A 23,955-nucleotide genomic window follows, 5' to 3' on the forward strand; every position below is an offset into this window, starting at 1 on the left:
GTAGGGCTTCTACAAAGCCAACGCACGAGTTGTAAAAAAAAAATTGCGTTGTCTGTATATATATATATATATATATATATATATATATATATATATATATATATATATATATATATATATATATATATATATATATATATATATATATATATATATATATATATATACACACACTGAGTTACGATGTTGCGAACGTTGTATTTTCGAACTTACCAATTTCTGGCGATTTTTTACAGACTATGTCTTGTCCAAAATCGAGTTCTTGCTTCCCACAGTCCATAGAGCTGTAATAAAACTGAAACCGTTCCAGCGACTGTCCCGTGAACGCATTTCTTCGTTTTACACGCGTTTGATATCAGTGTTAGCGCCACGATCTTCTTCTAAAGCGGCACGGCAACTGCATTTGAACACAGAAAAACACCGCCGAACTCTAGTCAAGGCTTCTGTGAACACTCGAGCCAGACATAATTGCATACCGCACCTGTCAGAGAACTTACAGATCCTGCAGAATACTCGTATATCCCAATACTACACCACGTGACTGCTGTTGTGTCCGAAAATCTCAATTCAAAAAGTCACAGGGTCTCATATGCATTCGCCTAAGGCGAGGCGATTCGAAGGCGAAAACCATCTTCTTTTTTTTTCTTTTCAATCGATGTATTGAGCCTACCACGCCCCCCTCCGAAAGATTTCTGCACCTAACGTGGTTTTGTATCACCTCCAGGATCGGAGGCATTGCAAGCTTTCTGCAACTCACCTGGTTTTCCACGGCCTCCGTGATCGGCCCACCTTTGACTAAGCGACGATGTCATGCGATGACGTCATCATGTGACCTCACGTTTACTGACGTCATGATAACGTCACTACACGACATAACAAATACTCGCACTATGTGACGTCATGTTGACGTCATCACGTGATGATTTTTTTGCATCACACTCGTGTTGACGCCGAAACCGCGGGACGCCGACGCCGACGGTCAATTTTCACGTCTGATCAGGCATATAAGGCCTTAGTAATCGAGTTGTCTTTTTTTGCCATCGCCAAACACCCAGCGCAGCCGAGCCGACGAACGTCTAAAGTCGGGTCCGCTGGCGTCACACGCCCCAGACATCCGTTTAGCAACGGAGTCTCGAGGTCGGCGCCTTGAGGGATGAGCGAAGGAACCGCGTACGGTCGAGCTGTTTTCGGGGTAACCGTCCCGACGGCGCCAGGATCCCCCTCCCCGTGCCGGGAGTCTCTTGCCCTATTTTCCCTACAGACTAGGCCGCCAGGACAACGGCGTCGACCGATCGATGATACAGAAAGGGCACCGGCGAGGAGGATTCGCAGTGGTCGAGGCAGAGAGGGAGAAAGTGCAGACACGTGTATACAAATGCACTGTCGCCTAGATTGCCCTTTCTTCGCTCGTCGCTATCGGCGCAGTTTCCCGAATAGCAGCACATGCATCGCGTATACGTCCGTCTGGGGGCGCTGGAATCTAATCTCAGTGTCGGAATCTGATCAAACGGTCGTGTTTCGAGAATTGGAGCTGCGGTGCCACATTAAAAAGATATAAAAATGGACAGTGTTGCCAGCTGTTACTGTATTTTAAATACATAATAATAATAATAATAATAATAATAATAATAATAATAATAATAATAATAATAATAATAATAATAATAATAATAATTATAATAATAATAATAATAAGAAGAAGAAGAAGAAGAAGAAGAAGAAGAATATTGTGGTGCTTTACCACGATGTCATTATAAGACACGTCGTAGTGGTAGGCTTCGGAAATTTCGGTCATCTGGTGTTCTCTATCGTGCACTGGTATCGCACAGTACATATGTCTTGGCAACGCTTGGCAACGCTGGCTTCCCACGGTCCGTTGGACGTCAAGAAAAAGTAGCGGTGGCGCTACAAGCGTTGCGGCCAAGGAGTTTTTTTTAATCCTCCTCGGTTGCGGCCCGCTTCCTTCACTTGGGCGTTTTGTTGTCTGTTTTTCCTTTTATGAATGAGCGCGCATGCAGTTATATTTTCAAATGCGGTCTTATTTTTTCCTCTGATTTCTGAACGTTATTTAGAGATCCTTTGCTTTATTATTCACCCTGCACAGTATCATAGAATACCGTGTCGCGCGTTTGGCTAAGGGCTGTATTTTCCGGCTGTCTTTAAATTCTCCTGAATGTCCTTGTCAGTTTCACTCTCTCCCTCTCTTGTGTTGGGCTGTCGCCAAATTGATATTTAGAGGCGCGACCGTAGCCGTATGTGAGTAGAAGCTGAGAATGTTTCCACAGCAACCACTGACCTAAATTTAAACGTAACGTTTTAGGCACTTTTGAGACGGCACTTTCAAATCGCGGGTCGATGCGATGCACCCGGTCCTAGAGCCTTGAATTTCAAACGCCCGTTTCGGCAGTATGGCCGTGCCTCCAGAAATAGTTCTTGACAGCCGTTTCCCCTTCCTGCTTATTGCAACGCGACACCAGAACTGCGTATCTTTTATCAGGCTGCCGGAAGAGCACCGTCACGATACGCATCATTTGCTAGGAATGTGTCCCAGCCACTGCTATGTTGAGCACACTCTTGCCGTGTATACTGCATCTTTATTGTCGTTGTCTTGCAGGGCCGTACCCAGGAATTTTTTTCGGGGGGGGTTTGCGTGTAGAACGGCTGCCATTTTTTAAGATTTATACTGGCTTATTTTTGTGAATAAATCAAGTACATCGCTTACTTGTAATAATTCGATGGTACTTTTCAATTATTTGTACCCAAATAGAGAAATTGGTATGTCAACCTCAAATTCTGGTTAAAGCAAGAAATAAGTTTGGACAATAGCACCACCAAAGCCGGGGACACCGCGACCAACGGCTCCTGATGAAGTAACACAATGTAACCACGGTACAAAAACGGTATGTATGTGTTACAAGCTGCCACTCTAGCGTCGCCAGCGCGAAGTCGGCGACGGGAATGGCAGCAGGTTAGGTCGTTCCGTACGTAAGCAGAGACAGTGAAGAGATCAGAGACGTGTGTGGGGAAAAACAAAACTCTAGTGATATTGCAGCACGAGGAATCTAGTACAACACTTAATACCAACTAACAAAATACATATAAAATCAATAAATCAGCTTACAAGAGAGAAGTATTACAAACTACACAAAACTAACCAACAATAAAACTACAGATGAGAAAGTCCGAAGGTATAAACAGGTGAAGGGATACCTGTGATGACCGGCAGCGTTGAGTCCACGACGATCGGATGCAAGAAGTCAGAGAGAGTTCTGGCACAACTGCGATGTCGGCGGTGTTGCAGCGCTGGTGTTTCCGGTAGGCTAGTGCTTGAAGCCGATCTCGGGCAGGTTGAACTTACTCGAGATTCAAGTACCGATGCCTACGTTACAGACGTTAATTTCGCGTCACAACTAGACGAATGGCTAAGTTTAGGTGGCCAGCCGATACGGAGCCACAACCACTTAAGGGATACTTCTTGATCTCCTTCTACACCATGTTGGTCAGCAACTAGACTGCTTAGCAAGGCGAAATCCTGCGCTTAAATCGACCTCCGTGTCCCCTCATTCTCGTCCTGGGGGAAAAGAGACCTCTACATGGGTCCAATCATGCACGTTTCATTGTTAGAAACTCCACCCTAAAAATATATTGACCGCGTCCCTTTTTAATTAGGAGAGGGTCCTCAACTGAGCGAGAGTGACAACCTGTTGGGGTTCTCTCATACGGCTTGTCCACAAGCAGTTTTGCCCGTGGGAATGGTCAGTTTCCTTGGTTTCAGCCGGTGCGTCTTGCAGTCTACAGCTGGTTCGGGGTGCATCGCGGCCTTTGACGACCCTGCCGACGCCGCCGTAGGTACAAAGGATCAAACATCGGCGACTAACGTTTGAAGAAGAACACCCCATTCAGTACTTCCCTGAACTAAAGACCAGTCTTTTCATGAGCGAACGGTTCCACCGGTCAGCGGGGGAGTGCGGCGCCCGTTAATTTGCCGTTACGCCGGGTCGCAAAAATGGCAGTCCGTGACAGTATGTATGCAAGCAAACAAACAAGTCGCCTGACATTCCGATCTTCTTGTTACCGTTCGCACATTCTGCTTGGTGGATAGTTTCCTCGTAATTGCGAAAGAATAGAAGGGTTGAAGCTTGGGCTAGCTGGGTTTAGCTTTTAATCGACTCTTGAAACATAGAGGGAAGTTTAAACGAGGAAGTTTTTCCTTCTCGGCAACTTGCAAAATTCTGTGAGGACTTGTTCTGGGGTCACTTGAAGTTTTCGATGGATGCTGAGCAGTGCTAGTCCGGTCAATCTGTCGTTGTTCATATGATTTCGAAGGTAGCTCTTCAGCCTTCTCAGTGTGGAAAAAGTCCGTTCCGGGGTCGACGTCGACACGGGTAAAGTCGCCAGGATAGAAAGTAGGCTGTGGATGTTCGGAAAAAAGTCGCGGTTGCACATCTCTAAGGCCTGTAAAGCACAAGCTGGGCGATTCTTTTCTTCGATCTGGCAGCATTTGTTCACCCACAGTGTGAACTCTGCTTCGATGACATTAGCGGAAGGAATGTCGCCAAGGTAAAACTGCACTGCATCATCAATATCAGAAAGGCTAGCCGATGCGCAGAATTTCGGCAGCAGCATGTTAAGGCCAACCACGACCTTCTTATGGGCATCGAACCGGTCTCTTAATTGATTTTCGAAGTCAGCCAGCAAAGGCAAATACACATTCCTCCGGTAGTACTCTTCGGGAGTAGCAGAAGGTACGTTGCTTCTTTGCATCTGCCTTCCAGTGATGCGTGGTAGGGCCATCTCAACATTTGTGATCTTCAGCAAAGAGAGCGACTTCAGAAAAATCTTATTAAATTCCGTTTCCGCACTAGCCCTTTTTGTGGAAAGAACGTCTATAACATTCTTTACGTGATCGCACGCTTGAGCCAAGTCACAGTCAATTTTTTGAAGAAACTTGCAAAGTGGCAGTGTCAAAGAGAAGAGGTCGCTACAGATCTGAAGCGAAACGACAAACTCGGGCTTCGTAATGGCATTGAGCAGTTGAGAAGCTTTTGATGAAGTATCAGATGACGCGGCCTCTTCTTCCAAATATTCGAGGAATTGTACAATAGGCACGTACAGTTCAAGGAAATGCTGAAGTGCATCGTGACTCTCTACCCACCTTGTTTGGCAAAAGGAGAGAACTGATTTTCTTTTTTCTTGTGTTAAATCTTCTACTTTGTCTCGCAGTTGGTTCGTCCTCTGTGGCGAAGCTCTCACAAACGTACAGGTTGAGGATACAGTTCCCAAACAGTTGCGGATGCTGGGGAGTTTGCATGCGTGAAGCAGAGCAAGGTTCAACGAGTGGGCGCTACAATGCACGTACAACGCTTTGGGCGCTGTTTGACGAATGAAGGCTTGAACACCGTTAAGGTGGCCGCTCATTGATGCCGCGCCGTCGTATCCTTGCCCGCAAAGTAGGTTCAGGTCAAAGCCATGACCTCTAAGGCTGTTCAGGATTGTGCTCGCCAGCGCCTTGCCAGTGAGATCGTACACGGGAACGAAATCTACAAAATCTTCTTTAAGTATGGGCACTCCCGACGTGTCGTGTCCAACGTACCTTACACATAGGGAAATGTGGGCGGTGCGAGATATATCAGTGGCCTCGTCAGCTAGAACTGAAAAACACGAACCTGAGTTGACGTTTTCAACTATCTTTCTTTGTATGATTTTACCACAGAGGGTGATCAACTCATTTTGAATTTTTGGGCTCGTGTACAGCGCATTCGCCGGAGATGTTTCCATGTGAGCTCTCAAGGCGGCATCTCCACATTTTGCTCTCATCCTAAGCAGTGCGCGGAAATTTCCATCATTTTTCAATGGCAGCACTTCAGACATATTTATCGGACCAGAGTCGTCTGTGCCGCGAAGCGGTACCTCTTGCCTGCCACAGAAAAGGATTGTTTCTATTATTGGCAGCAAGTTCTTGCGGTTTTCTTCCGCCTGCTTTTTAAGACCGTGGTCAAGTTGTGTTAAGATGTCATGCTGTGAGCGGGACCGGACTGCTAAAAAGTTCTCCGATAGCGTTGTTGACATGGCGTGATAACTGCTGGATGCGTGGCTCTTAAAGGCGTCCATGGCTTTCTTGTAATTGGTGAACTCCTTAGTTACAAAACAGCCCAAGCGCTGGTGCTCCCCTTTTCCTGCACACTCGCTTGCGAAGACTACGCAATATTTGCATAATGCTCCTTGAAGCTTCTCTGAATAAACAAGCCATGGGTAACGATCTACCCAGTGAGGTTGGAACTTCAGATTCCTTTTCCCTGTGGCTGGATAATCATAGTTAGCCGGAGGGGTCCACGGATTGAGCAGCAGCTTCTCCGTCGTCTCTGGATCATTTACATTATTGCTTTTCGAGACAAACAGTCCCAAGTCCAAAATATTCGCACTCGTCGCACAGAGGGGAGGCGAACCAGAATGTGTAGGTGCCATGCCACTCACCTTCCTTGGGCATTGCCCAGTGGTAAAGGCGTCACTTTGCCCAGCGTTGACTGTAGAACAAAGGTCACTTGGAGTTGCACTGCGGCCACCATCATTTTCCGGCGGCGCATGGGTGTCCTGCTTGTGTTCGTTCTCAGGTGATTCACATAAACCGGTGCATTCTCCTGAGTCGCTACAGAAGTTCCGACGCGCTTGGCTTTCCACCAGTGCTGAGGAGGGCGAAGTTTTATCCTTCGAAGGAGGCGGTTCTTCTCCGTCCGCTTCATCGGTTCGAACTTTCTTGAAGTAAGACGCAAGACTCCTTTGCTTCGTTGTTGCAGAGTGTCTTTTCATTTTGCTGCCGCAATCCTGTGCACGCACACAGAAGTGGCCAGTGGCTCCAAAAAGACGTTTGCGACTGCTTCGACTGCCTGGCGTGAACGGCGGGCGATGTTTTCTTCCTCTCTTATCCACTTTACAGTGGCTAGAATGTAGAAGTGTGATGAACGCGCCGGCTCCCGCGTGGCGCATGTGTTTTCTGAACGCCGCTACAGCTGGTGTGCATGCAGGACCATTATTGTACTCCCGCTGCAGCAAACTGGATTAACGCTACTTAAAGACCTTTTCACAGAAGACTCCATGGGCACTCCATACTCCCCTTAATATACGTGAACCCCCCAAGAATGCACTGCCGAGACATTTGCACTCCCGTGGTACAGTCCAGAAAGCAGGTGTTGCTCCGTTCCTGTGAAAAAGTCACCTTTTCACAGACGGCTCCCTGGGCGCCTGCATAATTCTCTCTGGGCTGCGCTAATTAAATAGCCGTGACCCCCCAAAAATGCACTTTGTAGGCTGTGACGTCAGCCTCTGTACTCCCGCGCGCAGCCCAGCTTGGCGGCGTTTTTTCTCTCCTGTGAAAGTTGACCGCTGGTGCCGGATTGTGTGCCGGCTGTATCCTCGCTTTGTGTGCTTTGTAGGGAGGCGCATATACCTTGTGTGTACAGAAGAGGTAGATTTCCTTGCGTGTGGTTAAGGTTGTTCGAAGTTGCTCGGATATGCCAGTCTTTCAGTAGATGTCATCTTCGATGATTCGTTTCGGTGGCGAAGACTACAGTTTGAGAAAAGTTTACCCTGCAGCCTGCGTCCTCGGAATGCGCCGCTGAGTTTTTCCGCTTAGGGGTTTCGTTCCCTGGCAAATTTGCGCACGTCGTGTTGGTGTTGCCGTTGCTGTCGAACTGTTTACTTTCACAGAAGGAGACGCGCTTTTCGTAGAAACCCAAAGCCGACACGTGCGGTCCGCACAGACGGATAACTTCTCCAGCGGCAATGCACAAGGAAAGCATCTGGAATCAATAAAGGAGCTGCTACGGGGTGAAAGACGAAAAAGAAAAGACTCGAAGGAACGCGAGGGCGAAGTGCAAAGCTGTACAAATAGGGCAGGTGCGCGTGCGGGGGAGGGAGCGCTGAGGTGTTCTGGTAGGTTTGAAGAAAGGAAGAAGAGGGAAGCAATGCCAGGAAAGTTGCAGTGTAACTTTGGCAGCTGGGGGTCGCTGTGAAGGCGTGTAAATATTTTAGTATCACCCGAAAAGTTAAAGCATCAAAAAAATTTCGGGGGGGGGGTCAGAACCCCCTCACCCCCCCCCCCCCTAGTTACGGGCCTGACCTTTTAAGAAAAGATACAAGACGTGTAAGGGTGTCATTTTTTTGCAGCAGCGCGAGAAACTTCGTCATCCTGCACGGAATTATTGCTAAAGCCAACAATTTATGCCGTAATCTCAAAAATTTCGATTTTGAATGGTTTGTGGTCTCCTTATTTACATGACCGCCGAAAGGCTTTTGCATTTAGTCATTTAAACTAAAACGTTTAAGTTGTTTCCAAACGCGCGTGGCTACTTTTGCTTTCTCTGGCTCAAGTTGGCTACTTTCTGGCTCGTTTTCTTTTTTTCAATTTTCTGGCTATTTTTTTTTTAGTTTTCAACCTGGCAACCCTGACCACGGAGAACAAAGCCGCACACACCCACCATGGCAGCTGAGCAGATAGCGTGTCGCGTATCAATTTTCTTAATCTGCTAACGTTTAATTGTTCACTGATTTAGCCGTTAATCGATTAATCGCTATCGGTGAGGGTTCTTCTTCGACGTTATTTGTTTTGTGGAATACTAATTGACTAGTGAACAGACCAACAAGATATATGCGTAATGTCAAACAAGACAGAGGTTCAGTGGGTGACGGAGATTAGAAATGATGAACAGCGAGTGTTGCTTGATAGTTGTGGAACATGTAACACCACTATAAAATTGATCTTAGTGAATGCATATCTTGAAGTTGAACACATAGAAGTGACTCTGAACAACAGAAAACACGAGGACGCAGCGCTGTGTCCTTGCGACCGACGCGTCCTCCTGCGTTGTCCGGTGAGGTAAACCTCAAAATACGCCGCACCAATCATCCCACTAGACTTTTTCGTTAAAATTTTTGAGTGAAAGTCTGCAAAAAATGAGCAAGAAATAAGAAAAACAAGGTTAGTAAAAAGTGAGCTTTAACAAAAAAAAAATGTGCCAGAAATTCCAGATTTCTGAAGCCAGAAAATAAAGTAACAGGTTTTCGTTTACCGAACATGCTCTTTTCTACAGAACAAAGGAGTGTCAGTTAGCTGAGATGCTTGAGTCGGCACGGCTGCCCAAGAAAGCACTGCCACTTTGATGACAATCAATAGCAAAATTGTATACATGTCACTTCCTTGCGTTTTCCGTATTTCCCGCTTGTTCTCCGGCACTGGTTGAAATACTCTGAGCTGTGCCCACAGTGCTTGTGTGTCACGCGATGCAACAAAAGTCACGAAAACGCCCAGTCGCATAACGACGGCTTAATCACGATTTATTGGAATGTAAGAGAATAAATTATTATTATACTCTATCTTTCTCGCCATTAGTCCTTCGTCACTGGTCAGAACTTTTTGGCATTGATAAAAAATGTCCTCGCGGTCACGCGCCGTCACAAAACTTGATAAAACCGCGAAAACTCACGGCGTCAAACTGACGTGCACTCAACAGCTCACTTATGTGCCGAACAAAAACCGACACCTTCACGGAACAGCCGGAACAGTGCTCCCTTCCAAAAAGAATAAAAGACCGCTACATGCCGATCATTATGACAGCGGTTTTGCGTATGGCTGGCAAAAATTAATTTATTTGCGTATAACTAACATATTTAGTGGTGCTATAGCGCCGTCGAGTCGCCTTTCACGTGTTACATCTTTCCGCGAACTCTTCGTTGCTGAAGATGCGCTTTTTTTAGCGCCTTGCCGCAGGCTACCGCGATCGTTACAAGCTACCGCACAATAAGCAGTGGGAAACAGATGACCCAGATGAATCGGGTAACCATCATCCCCCGCTTCATTTCTTAGAGCTCAGCCCCCTCAACATCTGCGCGCTCATCGAGTCACGTCAGCCGGTAGATAAAAAATCGTCAGAACAGGCGGTGCTATTCGTTTTCCAAGGAGGAAAAGGAGATTTCCGGTAAACAGGAAAGGTGTTTGACTGGGATCTTCAGAAAATGTTGCTTGTCTCCACCAGTGCTTGCGTTGGCGTTCATGCAAGTTTGATGCCAGGCAGAACGTAGCAGTTGTACATCATTACGCCCAAGCTGTTTACGTTATACCCAGTAATGAGGGCTTGCGGTCGAGAAGGCACCAAGGGCAGCCAAGCAGGGGACTGACAATGCGCATTGCCTCACAGGTGTAAGCACATCTCTTCTACAGTTACTGTACGAAGCGCCGTCGAGTCGCCTTCACGTGTTACATCTTTCCGCGAACTCTTCGCTGCTGAAGATGCGTTTTTTATTTTTTTAGCGCCTTGCCGCAAGCTACCGTGACCGTTTCAAATAGCTCGCATGCTATTCGCCGATGTAGACGAGGATGTGAACATAACTATGATGACAGTCCCAGACATTGTAAAAGGGCGAATTGTCAAGAATAGAAAGAGACCGACATACAACTACAAAGTTGAGAGATCGCCTAAGCAGCTTGCAACTCGACTTGCACTGGTGGTGCAAGCGGAGCAAGAAGAAAAATGGGAAGAAGCCGATAGGTAGACAAAAACAGGGGCGCACGAGGAAAAGAAGATAACAGTAATAAAACGAGACAATTGTTACAGTCTCATATCAATAATCCACAGTGGTTCTCCTCTCGTGACACGCAGCGGATCTTGTTTATGAAATTAAAAGACGACTTGTACATATCGGCCGATATACGGCCCATATACGCGATAAATATTTAACAGGAACGGACAGTGGAACAATGGGTGAATGAGTTTAATGCTCTGATAAGGAAAACGATGAAGAAGATGGGGCATTAACGAACACGTCGATTATAAACATCATCATCGGCTCTGCTGTGCCCACACCGGCGGCCAAGCGTCGGAGGAAGAAAGCCGAGGAGCGTCGCGTGCGCTCGAGCCACTGCAGCGAAGCAGGATCGGACTGGGCCGCCTTCGAACCGCAAGAGCCCGAGCTCCAGCGGGTTACCCCATCCGCACCCTGCGACCTGAGAGAGGCGCCCGTCAGCGACGACCACGTTGCGTACGCCGCCCACGCGCAATGGCGGCCGTCCTCCTCTGAGGCAGCAGCCGCACCAGCAGCTGTAGGGAGAGCGCGCAACCGTCGACGACCCAAGACCCGGCCACGACCGGGCAAGGTGAGGAGCACTGCTACTGCTGCTTGCCGTAGTACGTTAACGTGCACGACGCGGCTTGTGGACTAACCCGGCGATGCTTTGAAGGGTAGCGGGCCGCGTGGTTCCTTTCATTCGAGACCCCAGGCCTCGTGTCATTCCAGAGCGCCGGTGTCCAATGTGCTAGGTTCCGAGTTCTTCAAAACGAGAGCGGGGATAGTCCCCACGGAATGTTTGTATGTAGGGCACGTTTGCTATGCGAAGAGCAGCGGAGACATGTTTGCGTGTAATCAGGTGACCCATAATTCAGGAAGTAGCGCAAAGAATCACATGGACGGTGAAAGCAAGACGGGACACAGTGCTACGGCGAACCCTGGCTAAGAACCTTGTCCGAGAACTTTGTTTACCCATCAGTCTCTCCTCTTGAATTAGGTGGCCGCATTCCTACCCTGACTACTACAGTGGAAGGTTTTTACCGTTCCTGACAGTTAAATTCTTCAGATCGACGTCCTCGCAATAACCTTTGCTACTTAAACGACATCGCTGAAGGTCTCCAGTCCGTTCAAGCATATTTTACCTAAACGGAAAGCTACTTTCAGAGGTAAGACGTAGCTGACCCGCAGTGCTTCCGCAGAGTTATCGGTAAAACCCAGGGTTGTCATGGCGACGTAACTCCACGCTTCCCCATTCTTATCTCTACAAACAGACGTCGGTCAACTCAACAGTGGCAGGTTTACGTTGAAACTGCGATTGCAAGGGTGATAGCGGTGTAGTGTTAAACCGACCCGTGTCAGCTTTAGCTGGCCGCTACAGACATGGGAAATTTTCGTGCCTCTGAGCCACTAGCTCCAAATTCGATCAAATATGGTGTAGACATTCGGCCAAATGTGGGTGTAGAGCCGAAGCTTGTCTTTCAGTGTTCCAACACTAACCGTAATGTACTACCTCAACCTGTCTCTCTGTCATTTCACGACAATTCTATAGTTTCTGTCAACGCCGTTCTGTTTTCGTTGGAAATACCGCGACCCCTGCTTTACGACGATGCACGACATGCTTTCAGCACTCACCGATCCGCGTAGTGATGTGTTGTAGGATGATTCTAAAGTGAGGTAGCGCTTCTGTTTGCTGTTCGAAAAGAATGAATCGGAGGCAGTTTGTCGCAGATGTGTGAGCTCGCCCCCACTGTAGTAGTGCTCTTGATAAGACAGGTGGGGTGTAAGCACCGATTCCATCGTGACGTCACGTGCACTTCACGATGGAATCGGCGCACAAAAAACGTGCACGTCATAGTTTGTGGATTGTCCGGCAATGCATCTGTCAAATTAATTCGCTATTTCATAATATTGGTTTGTGGACTGTCCGGCTATGCATCTGTCAAATTAATTCGCTATTTTATACGATTCTTTTCGTCAGCAATACTCCACTTAATAATAAGCGAGCATAACTAATAACATACTCATTACGTCACGGGCGATACGGTTGCTGCATCGGTGAGCGCTACAAGGATTATCTCGATAAACTTCAGTTTACGGAAGCTTCCGTTTTCTAGATGCGAATGCACTGGTATTTTGTTTTAGTTTCCACTTTACTGAAAGATGGTTTCTAATTTACGGCAAAGCGTTCGGTGAGAAATTACCAGCCGATTTCGCAGCAAAACAGAGCAATGTTTTTTTACACTCTTTTGCTTCAATGATGAAAAAAAAACTAGGTATGCGCCATGCCATTTATTTATCATTACGTCTCGTACCTTTGATAACGCGAGAATTACGAGGCGTCAAGGATATAATTTATTTACCTCGTGATAGGCGGCATGAAACGTTTCTGCTTTCAGAGGCCACATAGCTTATGCAGGTGGTCGCGCTCGCACGACGCTATAAATTCGTTGTGTCACCTGTGTACCTTGCTTTCAAAAAGTTCTGTAGTTGTAAAATACAAAGTAACTTTTCCGTAGAAAACGTCACAGACCATTGAACAGCTATACAGCAGGCAATACGCATAGTGATACTTCTAATGCCGCAGGACGTGCATGTAGATTCCGCAGTGTCTCTTGCCAAAGTCTGAACCTAAGTCTCCTATATCGAGCGTTAAAACAACAGCCTAGCACTAAGTGGAATGGGTCAAACTATGTAATAAAGTATATGTACTGTGATCAGAGGGCTTGCAGCCATATAGGATGGAGTGCAGAAATGTTCTCTTAAAGCACTGTGTATCTTCAGAGTACACGCGCATATCAGGCACATCACCACATCCGTCCATTTTATATGATCCATGTTTGTTCATCTCAGTGCCTCTAAGCAAATAAAGTCGATGCACAGTACCGTGATTATCCATGAAAGCCGAGTTCAAAGATTAGATTGCGCAGCTTATTGGTGCGCAGACTATCCTTGTCAGGCTCAGCATTGCCTTTTATCCTGTCCATAGGCAACTGTGCATTTATGCCTGAAATAATTTCTTCAATTTCATAAGATGCAAAATGTTAAGCGGCCCCTCATGCATTTGCCTAAGATGACTTGAAGGCCGCCTTCCTATTTTTCTTGTCAGTCGATTAAACCACCCCACGAAAACTTTCTGCACCCAAAGTGATTTCGCACTGCCTCCGAGATCGGATGTATTGGAAGCTTCTCGCACCTCAGGTGGTTCTGTAGTGCCTCCGGGATCGGCCCAGCTTTGACCAAGCGAAGGTGTCACGTGATGACGTCATCATGTGGCGTCACGTTATGGGATGCCCTAGTGACGTCATGATGACGTCGTAGGACGACGTCATGACATGACGGATTTCTTGCGTCAATCGTGTTCACGCCGACGGTCGCTTCTTGCGTTTGATGAGGCATCTAAGGGTTTCGCGTTAAGGCTGCTTCAATGTATAACTGCCCCCGGAGCTGTTTCTTACGCATACCTGAACGCGCACGCGCTGCTCGCGAACCCGCAGGGCTCTCTCCCGCCGGCAGGCCTGCCACACTGAACTCCCAGACACGCGAAACCAGCGAGGAAACCCTGAAGTGAGTGGAATGTGCACTGTTACAGTATGAGAGTACATAACGCATTATGTGGCATGCGTATACGGCGTCCCGTGCCCAGATTTTCAGATTGCGCGGCTGCAATACCGTGGATGTGTATAATACTTGAATAACTCGGGCAGGCTATATATAGGTGACTTTATATCGCTGCCCGGTCTGAAAGGGGGGCGACAAATGAAATAATCAAATCGGCGACGCGCGGCGTCACGCTGTCCATGTCGCTCTGCGTCTACGTCGCTTTTGAAACCGCGTTGAAATTTGGTCATCGTTAATTGTTGTGTGATTGGAAGTCCAGGCCATGCGCTTAAAGACGGGGAACTAAGCGCTAAAGGAGTGGAGGCGGTCACCCTCCTCGTCTAGCGTCAATTTCACCGAGTATATTTTAGTGGGAAAAAGTGGCGCTTTCCCACCTCCCCACCAAAATTTTCCGATTTACTGGGTGTTCCGGCGCCTTCGCCAAGCTTCTATCAAGATACATACATACATACATACATACATACATACATACATACATACATACATACATACATACATACATACATACATACATACATACATACATACATACATACATACATACATACATACATACATACATACATACATACATACATACATACATACATACATACATACATACATACATACATACATACATACATACATACATACATACATACATACATACATACAAAAGAGGCTGACTGGTTGTAGCTCTTCGACCGGAACTATACTGAAAGAGCTAACCACTGAAGTTGTATAATTGCGTGAATTGGGCCAAGCACACGGGGTCGTCAGTGATTAACTTTCAAGCGGTTCGCATCATGGAACACACTATGAATATAATCGGAACACACATGTAAATGTTGACGTTGTGACAAACGGCCTCGCTTTGCCAAAAGTAACATTGCGCGCACGTAAACCATTTGTCGTTATGCAGGCAGGCAGTATTTTATACAGTACTTCCGACACTTCAAATATAACCACCGTCTTCTGGGTAGAAAGCAGGTATCCTATGCATCGTAACTTATTTTTAGCGCACACTGACACACGGACACAGAAAGGAAGGGTACACCACTGTGTCCGTGTGTCAGTGTGCGCTAAAAATAAGTTACGATGCACTCATACCAACTAGCTCGTCTTTCAGTATTACTTCAGGTATCCTACATCGCCACCAGACTATAGGGACAACAAACCACGAGACGTAACCCGGAGCTCCATAAATGGACGGTGAACCGTTACGTATTCTCTTGCGCCTACACATATTATCGCATAGGCTATAGGCTTATCAGGCTCAGATTCTCCGTCTCGCACTCTTTGGCCAGCTTATCGGTCGCTGCTACGGTGTGTAGTCATCGCTGAAAAAAAAAAGAGGGGCTTTATTCAGCCTCGGTGACGCATGGCAGGAGAGGAATGTGATATACAGTATTGGAATATGCATAGATAACGCGAGGCCTTGAACGTTGGTTGTAACGTTGGTTGGAGCAGCGCCGGTCGGAGAGAACCGATGCACGCAAATCGCTGGGCGCTGACAAGCGAGCATTAAACGTTATCACGGTGTCCCTTGTAGACTTTCGTCGCCGGGTTTCTTCCCTTTGGAGCAAGCTTGAATCACTTGAAAGCGTGTGAAGAAAGTGTAGTAACGTTTTTACAAGGGCGTGCACAACAAAAAGACAAAAAAGACGTCGTGTTACTGCGCTGGTCTTTTTGTGTTTTAAAGTGTGAAAGTAGGTCGCTGACGTTTCCCGTCGCACTAAAAGTACAGCAAACAACGCCCAAGTGCATACGAGGCCTTTAGATATGCACCCGTGTTAGTACATATTAAAAAAAAAGGTCGGCATATTAACTAGCTAAATACTAACCGTTTGCTTGTCACAAAAAACACTAGCCTCTTAGTAAGTGAAGGTAGTAAAATGCAGGTTAGTGAAACTTGCTAGCTAGTTTAGTGCTGACTCGAATGGCTAGTCCGTGACTAAGTCGTTGGTAACCGCGCTAGCAACTTAGTAACCGTATTAACTCCACTGGACCGCATTTAGCCAATTAGAGGTTTACGCCTATTTTGTTTATATGTGCGTGTGCATTGCCATATCAAGACGATTCTATTACAAAAGTATCTAATGGACAAAAAAAAGCGAAGTGGCATTGACCTCGTACATTAACTACTGACCGCTAATTACTTCATGCAATTACCATGGTAAGTACGCATCACAGCAACAGACATAGAGGCATGAATGGATCAATTAACGAAAACACACACGCAAACGCACACACAGAATATCAAGGCTTCGACGTAACCGATATCTACGTACTCTAGCAGCAGCTTGAAAGACTATGTTCCTACATTGGGATAGCACACCGTGTTCTGGTTAACAGCCATAATATTTAAAAGAATAATTGATGTTTTCTACACATTATCGTGTGCCCTTATATTTGCTTATGTGTGCCACCACGTATGTAGCACGAGACCTTTATACCAAGGTAATCAATAAAATTAAAGTTTGTTTAAATGTTGCTAAAGACCGTCACGATTACGGCAAAGTATACCGCGGCATCTACGAAAGATCTGGCAACGCGGGTGGCTCAGCAGTTACTTAGTTAAATACGAAAGAAAGCTTCCCTGGTTAGTAACGGCGAAACTTACGACCTTTACTAGCTGCTGGCTAGTAAAGGGATGCCGCGAAGGTAGTAAAATTCGCTCGAAACTAGTAAATGCATGCGTTTACTAACTGTTTACCAACAACTTTTTTCCTAATAGTGTAATTCTGGGGTTTACCGTCCCAAAATCACGATATGGTTATGAGAGGCGCCGTGGTGGAGGGCTCCGGAAATTTCGACCTCGTGGGGTTCTTTAACGTGCACCTAAACCTAAGCACACGGGCCTCGAGCATTTTCGCCTTCATCCCGGCTTAGTGCCGCGGCTGTCCCCGTCACCCGCGGCGGTGGTCGAGTGGTAATGGTGCTCTACTGCTGACCCGAAGGTCGCGGGATCGAGTCCCGGCCATGGCGGCCGCATTTCGATGGAGGCGAAATGCTTGAGGCCCGTGCACTTAAGAACCCCAGCTGCACGTTAAAGAACCCCAGGTGGTCGAAATTTCCGGAGCCCTCCACTACGGCGTCCCTCATAATCATATCGTGGTTTTGGGACGTAAATCCCCAGCAGTATATGATACCGTCATTGCGTTATGAATGACGTCATGTATATTCAAGCGGGCGCTCTTGAGAATTACCGTCTGCTTTGGGCAGATATATCGCTGAAACTGCGTACCATGAAGCAGTGCCGTAATTCAAAGCCTGGCGAACGAAAAAACCAGTTTTGATACTAAGCACATGCTACCGAATTTGCGCCAATTAATCTCGGTGCTTGATCATCTTGAGGCACATTTCTCCAGCTTATGACAGCAACGGACACCGACGTGCTATAGAATGTACGTGAACATGCGCTTTTCACGACACACTCGGCCTTGTACAGAGCTTGACTTTGCTAGCAGAAGAAAAGCGAACGTCGATACAGGCGAGCGTCTGTTGGCCTAACCTAACCTAACCAACTCTTTTTAATACAAGGTGCAATGTTAAAATATCTCAAATTAACACATAGATGTCACTGAATTATATATACAAAAAAAAACCCTTTTAGTTCATGTTTGAATGCATACAAAGTAAATGATGATTTAAGTCAATAGCGTAAGTCATTCCAAAGTGTGCTTCGACTATTGATGATAATTACGTCATGATGAAGAAGCTGCACGTGTTCTGAAACGTCTCTCGTGTGTTTTCACCTTCACTTGGTCAGTGACCGCAGCTTCATCTGTATGTGTATACGCGCACACGCAGACAGATGTACTTACGTAAATGGTGTCGATCCCCCCCCCCCGCCACACACACACTGAAAAATTTTTCTGGCTAAGTCCACAAAGATATTCCACGTTAAGAACACACACACACACACACACACACACACACACACACACACACACACACACACACACACACACACACACACACACACACACACACACACACACACACACACACACACACACACACACACACACACACACACACACACACACACACACACACACACACACACACTTACGCACGCACGCAAAAGTTTCGCGCCCATTTCGGTTGTTTACCGGCACACCATTGTGCCGACCGGATAAAGAATCGTCGCACAAGTACAGCAGCACCACACATCTGTTAAAAAGGGCTATTATATAATAAAAAAAAACGAAAAAAAAAACTTTCCGACACCGGGAATCGAACCCGGGCCTCCTGGGTGAGAGCCAGGTATCCTAACCACTAGACCATGCCGGAGGACAGTGTCAGGGAAGACGCTGCACAATGGTATGGGTCATAAAACGATAGCGCTACAGTGGATGAATGTATTGTTCCTTTAATTTGTCAGTAATTACCGCTATCTGATGAAGTACCAAAATTCAGTTCTCTTTCTATGCAAATTTCGTTTTTGCGTAGCGCTTGCATCAGGAACCACCATGAAGAAAGAACCCGCGAAAGCTTCGAAGTTTGTTACGTTTTACATCTTGACTCGGTCAGCGATCGTGTCAGCGTACATTAAAGAACTCCAGGTGGCCTAAATTTCCGGACCCCTCCGCTATAGGGCGTGCTTCATCATAATATCGTGGCTTCGGCACGTCAAACCCCAGATCGATCAACGATCACAACTCGTTATCGGAACCTGACGAGAGAAACCGTCGTCCAACTCTCTAGAAGATTCTAAAAAGAAGTAGCACCCTTGGCTAAGAACACGCTAAGCTGCAGCGGTACATATTTGGGTCGAACTTTTCTAGCTATAGGTGCAGTTTCTAGCTATAGGTGCAGCTATAGGTGCTCTACAATTGAATTGTACACTTGCGCTTTTGCGTGAATGGGGACGATCTGGCAAGTCATTGCTGTTAGCGTCGCTATCGGTTGTCACTGAGGAAGAAACACTTCTATGGACATTGTACTGCGTGATTCAGCAAAGACATTAAGCACCTTCTTCCCAGCTTAAATGAAATCATGCAAAAGGAAGTTATGTTTAGAAAGTGCTTAACGGTTTAGAGTATTTCGTACTTGAAGACAAGCAAGATACAGGCAAAAGGAACACACATAGTAGGAGCACGCAGCGTTGTCTTACAAATGAACCTTCATTCGTTTAAGACAGGTACGCATTTGAGCACGTCTTCGAATATTACATGAATCGTGAGGAAAATGCAACTTCATTGTTATCCAAGCTAGTGATTCCGTGCTGACGCGCCCTCTTTTTTCTAACTTACAAAAAACGCCTCCGAACGCGCTCTAAAACACTTACGTTTAGATCGAAATTTGGCATAAGAAAGCCTGTGGGAGTCGATTTCATTGTTCACCCCAACCCTGCTTCCTTTAGACATTTGCTGCCCGGTTTTGCTCTGCCTCCGGGATCGGTCTCCTTTTGACCAAGCAGCGATGTCGTCTGAAGGCGTCATCAGCTGACGTAATAACATGACGTCATTTATAAGGTCATTGAAGACGCCATAGTGTGACTTCATCCTTTTGTCTTTTGTCTTCCCCTGTCTTTCAATACCATTCGCGTCTTTTTTGTTTGTTTGTTTTAACTCATGAGACACGCCCGGCTTTCGCCTCGCTAACACACAAGAACAACAGTCCCTTTCTCGAAGTACAGCTGATTGCCGTGTACGATTTTGGCAGTAGGAAACGCCACGATGAACATAACTGACAATCACGTGTATAGGAAGCGAATACGAAATAAGCGGCGTTTCGCCCGACCAGATCGATAGTTAAGAACAGCGTTCGCTTCCGTGCTTTGGAGCGTAGGTTTAGACCTTGCGCCACGATCAAGGTGTCCTGGCTCCGGTCCAGCCGACGACACACTTGCCTTGGGGAGCTGTTGTTTTGGGGTCCGGGAGTTATTTCTAGCTTAAAGGCATCCGAGTATACCACGCTGGCAAAAGACGTCAGCGCGCACCGTTCTGATTCGCTTGTATCAAATGCCTGTTTTTTTGTTTTTTTTTTCAATGTGTGCCAGTGCGCATTTCAGCGTACCCCGCCCACGATTTTGTGAATGGTGAACGGCGAACGGTGAGCGGTGGTGACCTGGTTTATACCGTGGTTACTGGCATGATAGCAGCACTGGTTATCACTGGCTATAGTATTGGCTAATGTCGACTAAACAAGGCTGTATGATTGCTAATATTGCCTACCTGTTTTACTGTTTGAAACTTTTGCAAGCGTCACCACACGTTCGTTAAATTATGGGAGATATCGCCATATCTAAATGATGGGTAATTGCTGGCTCGTGTTAGCTAATGTGCAAATAATGTAACGCATCCGCTTTTACAACGGAAACCTTGTAATCAGCAGTATCACTGCAGTAATGTTCTCGTATTTACAAAGACAAACTAACTACAGGTGCAAGTTGCAGGATTGCAGCTATCGTTTGCAGTCATGTGATGATGGTTTAATATATACCTTTCCGATTTGAGTCAAACGTTGGTAAGGTGAAATCATGAAAATTGATGCGTTGGTTAAGAATATGATGCCTAGCACCGGTACCACTTGCTTTGGGTGTTAAACGGTATTGCAGTGACGCAAGCCTGTTGTAAATTATGCAACGGCTACGAGCGTTGCTCGAGCGTTAATATGCATCATCGACGCTTACTGACGACATTGCAGCATCTGAATTCCCTATTTAAATAACGCGATTGCACGTAACGCATTTTTGATTGTTCTCCTTTTTTCGTGTAACGGGAATGAGATATGTCATATATATCTACATTAAGCAGCAAACTGTTTCCGCAAAGGCACTGTGGCCATTCTTATAATGTGAGACGAGGCGGCTCTTGCAAGCCATAAAAGACGCAAGAACGGGTGTGACGAAGCCCTGAAGCTTATGGCACCAGCTTGCGATCGTATCGTGGATTTTGACAGAGACCGCTTGGTTCTATATAGTTAACTTTTATGCATTCCAGTATAAGCGGACCAGTAATTTTCAGTAGATTACGTATATCGAAATTGTACTGCGCACGAACTGAGTCCTATACGAGAATATACTTCGATAACCGTGGCTTCCACTGACGTACTCGCACATGCAGTCATGGCGTAAGATAAGTCATGATGATCGCAGCGATATGTTATGTAGCGCAAGCGTCAGTTGTGGCCGTTGTAGCCAGGGGTATATATATGTAGCTTGGCTCGTAAAGCGCCTGAAGCCAGATCATTTATAAGTGCGTAGAATATGTTTTTACGATATGATAGTCACTAGTGGAGTGTGCTTGAACGTAAAATACACGTTGCGAACTGGTCATATATAAAAAATTATGTTACGGTCGTAATATTTTGACCGTACACTATTATCTTGATCGCAAGCATAGGCGTACGCAGGGTTTCCCTTCAGTGGGGGGGGGGGGGGGCGAAGGTCTGTCGCAGTGCCCACCCCCCTCCCAATTATGTCAATGTATGGCGCTGACATTGCGCCTCCCCCCCCCCCCCTCGAGTCGTAGCGCCTCCCTCCCTATTATGACAATGTGTGGGGCTGACTTTGCGCCCCCCTCTTAGGTGAATAGGGGGGGCGCCCCCTCTCCCCTGCCCACCCCGTGCGCACGCCTATGATCGCAAGGGCGTGGAAGCACGTACGTGCATAACGTACAGCTGTAAAATACACGCACACAAAAAAGTAGGATCCTTTCGAACTTCAGCCCATTCAAAGCGGATAAGGCGTAGATAAAGGCTGAAGAAAACGCGTGAAGATATACGAAGGTCACACGATTTCAACGTGTACTATAGTCTCACACTAGCGACCGCAGCGGGATAGTTACCTCTTGTAATGTTAGTGGAAACCATACGGGCGTAACCACGGGGTCCACGCAAGGTGCGGCCCAGATGTCTACTGCGTTGCACGAAGCTGGACGCGTGGCGCATAAATAATAATTACATCGGGTCATTATAGGTATGCGAAAAAGCCGCGCCCATGCCGTGCCTGTAAGCAGCGCTGCAAAAATAAATAAGATCGCGGTCATACTGGCATATATTGTGCCTTGGGTTCAGCGCTTTGTGGCTTTCTTTTCCGGTGTTTGTCCAAGGCAGCCGTGGCAGCCGTTTTCCCTGCAGAATTGCTTCACCCTTCATCCCAGTATACAGTTGACACATCAGTCTTGGTTACTGGTCAGAGAGGAAGCACCCGGGATGGAAATGATAAGAATGTAACTTGTGTGCAGTATAGATAACTCTGTAAACTCCATAAAGTTCAGCACACATGTTATTAGCTAAAACCCCAGCGTTGCGATCGTCTACAATGGCAATCACTGTATAGTGTATGAATTTGTCTAACCCTCGCTTGTACATCTTTCTGTGATGGTATTTATTCCGCATAGTTTCATCTTTCTAAATTTCCAAGCATCGACAGCTCCGCAAGCACGGCAAGGCAATTTTATCATCTGCGCACATGCATAATCCTTGCACCCGAAACGTCTTTTCCCGCTCCTATACAATCACTTACGGCGCATCTAATCGGCCAAAGCATAACGGTATAGAGGACGCTGCCATCGCTGAGGCGACGACTTGAACAGCGCCTATATTGTTGCGCTCGTACGTGCAACGCAGCATTTCGCTGAAACGAGATAAATTTACATTCACAAAACCGTTTGAAGCCAGAAAGACGAGGTTTAGGCAAATTCGTGTTTAATGCCACCCGTCGACCCTAACACCATATGTATGCAGATCCCGTAAATACAAGCACCAGAGTTTGGCCTATAGTAAATGTTGTCGAAAACAATGCTGTATCAGTGGGATCGATAGCTGGGCGAATGTGTGTAACGGTATATCATACGAGTACGTCATTTGGCTCGTATACATAATTCTGTTATTATAACCATGAAGCCTTACCAACAAGCTCAAGCCCATACCCTTTAATGTTTGTGTACGCGTCACTAAGAGGTGCAGCAACGCAGCTCACGAAGCAGTTGCGATGCATAGCCAAACTCTTAACTTTGGCAGAGCCAAAGCAGAATACGTGTACACGATATGACGAGTGGAGATTATATAAATGCAGAACTGATCTCAAAGCGAACGAATTGACACCGTATACAGTAAATCATAGCGGAATCTCGTCGTCTCGCGATCTCATCGCAGAGCTGTATGAGCTCGAGGACGCGGGTTCGATTCCCGGCCGCGACGGGAGCGATTCAACGTGGGTGGAATACAAGAACACCCGTGTACCTAGATTCAGGCACACGTTACAGAACTCCAGATGGTCAAAATTTAGCCCGGCGGTCCTCCATTACGGCGTGCCACATAATCCTATCGCGGTTAATAAAAATAATTGCTGGGGTCTTACGTCCCGAAACCACGGTATGATTGTGAGAGACGCCGTACTCCGGAAATTTCGACTACCTGAGCTTGTTTAACGTACGTGCACCTAATTAACCTAGGTACACGGGTGTTCTTTGAATTTCTCCCCCCATCGAAAATGCGCCGCCGCGGCCGGGATGCGAACCCACGACCTGGCGGGTAGTCCTAATGTGGTTTTGGCGCCCAAAGCCCCAGAATCCACCTTTTATTATTTTGCCCTCGTCGACGTTAGAGGTGATATCCAGTTCTTTTTGGTTTGACTGCGTTCGATTCTCCTTAATCTCTCGCCTAAATTATTGCTTCCGGCCCTATTTCAGCTATACAGTTATCGAAGTGGACCGTACGGATCACGTAATGACGATTTTGGTTGGTAACAGCTTTATTGACGGTCCTGGAGAGCTTTCGCCGACCGGGCTTTAGGTCTCCCACGTGGGGACGTCGAGGCCTTGCCTCATCGCCGCCTCGCGG

General features: G+C 46.7%; 1 protein-coding gene and 1 non-coding gene across 2 annotated transcripts in view; one reads left to right on the forward strand and one right to left on the reverse strand.

Annotated features, from left to right (window-relative positions):
• LOC119390577 (ABC-type organic anion transporter ABCA8) overlaps positions 1-23,955 on the forward strand; it is a 134,499-nt gene that overhangs the window by 58,748 nt on the left and 51,796 nt on the right. The window lies entirely within an intron of this gene.
• Positions 18,385-18,456, reverse strand: Trnae-cuc (transfer RNA glutamic acid (anticodon CUC)). Its single transcript has one exon. It is a non-coding gene; the product is annotated as a tRNA-Glu (tRNA).

Source organism: Rhipicephalus sanguineus, chromosome 4 (assembly GCF_013339695.2).
Source record: "Rhipicephalus sanguineus isolate Rsan-2018 chromosome 4, BIME_Rsan_1.4, whole genome shotgun sequence".
Classification (NCBI taxonomy): Eukaryota; Metazoa; Arthropoda; class Arachnida; order Ixodida; family Ixodidae; genus Rhipicephalus; species Rhipicephalus sanguineus.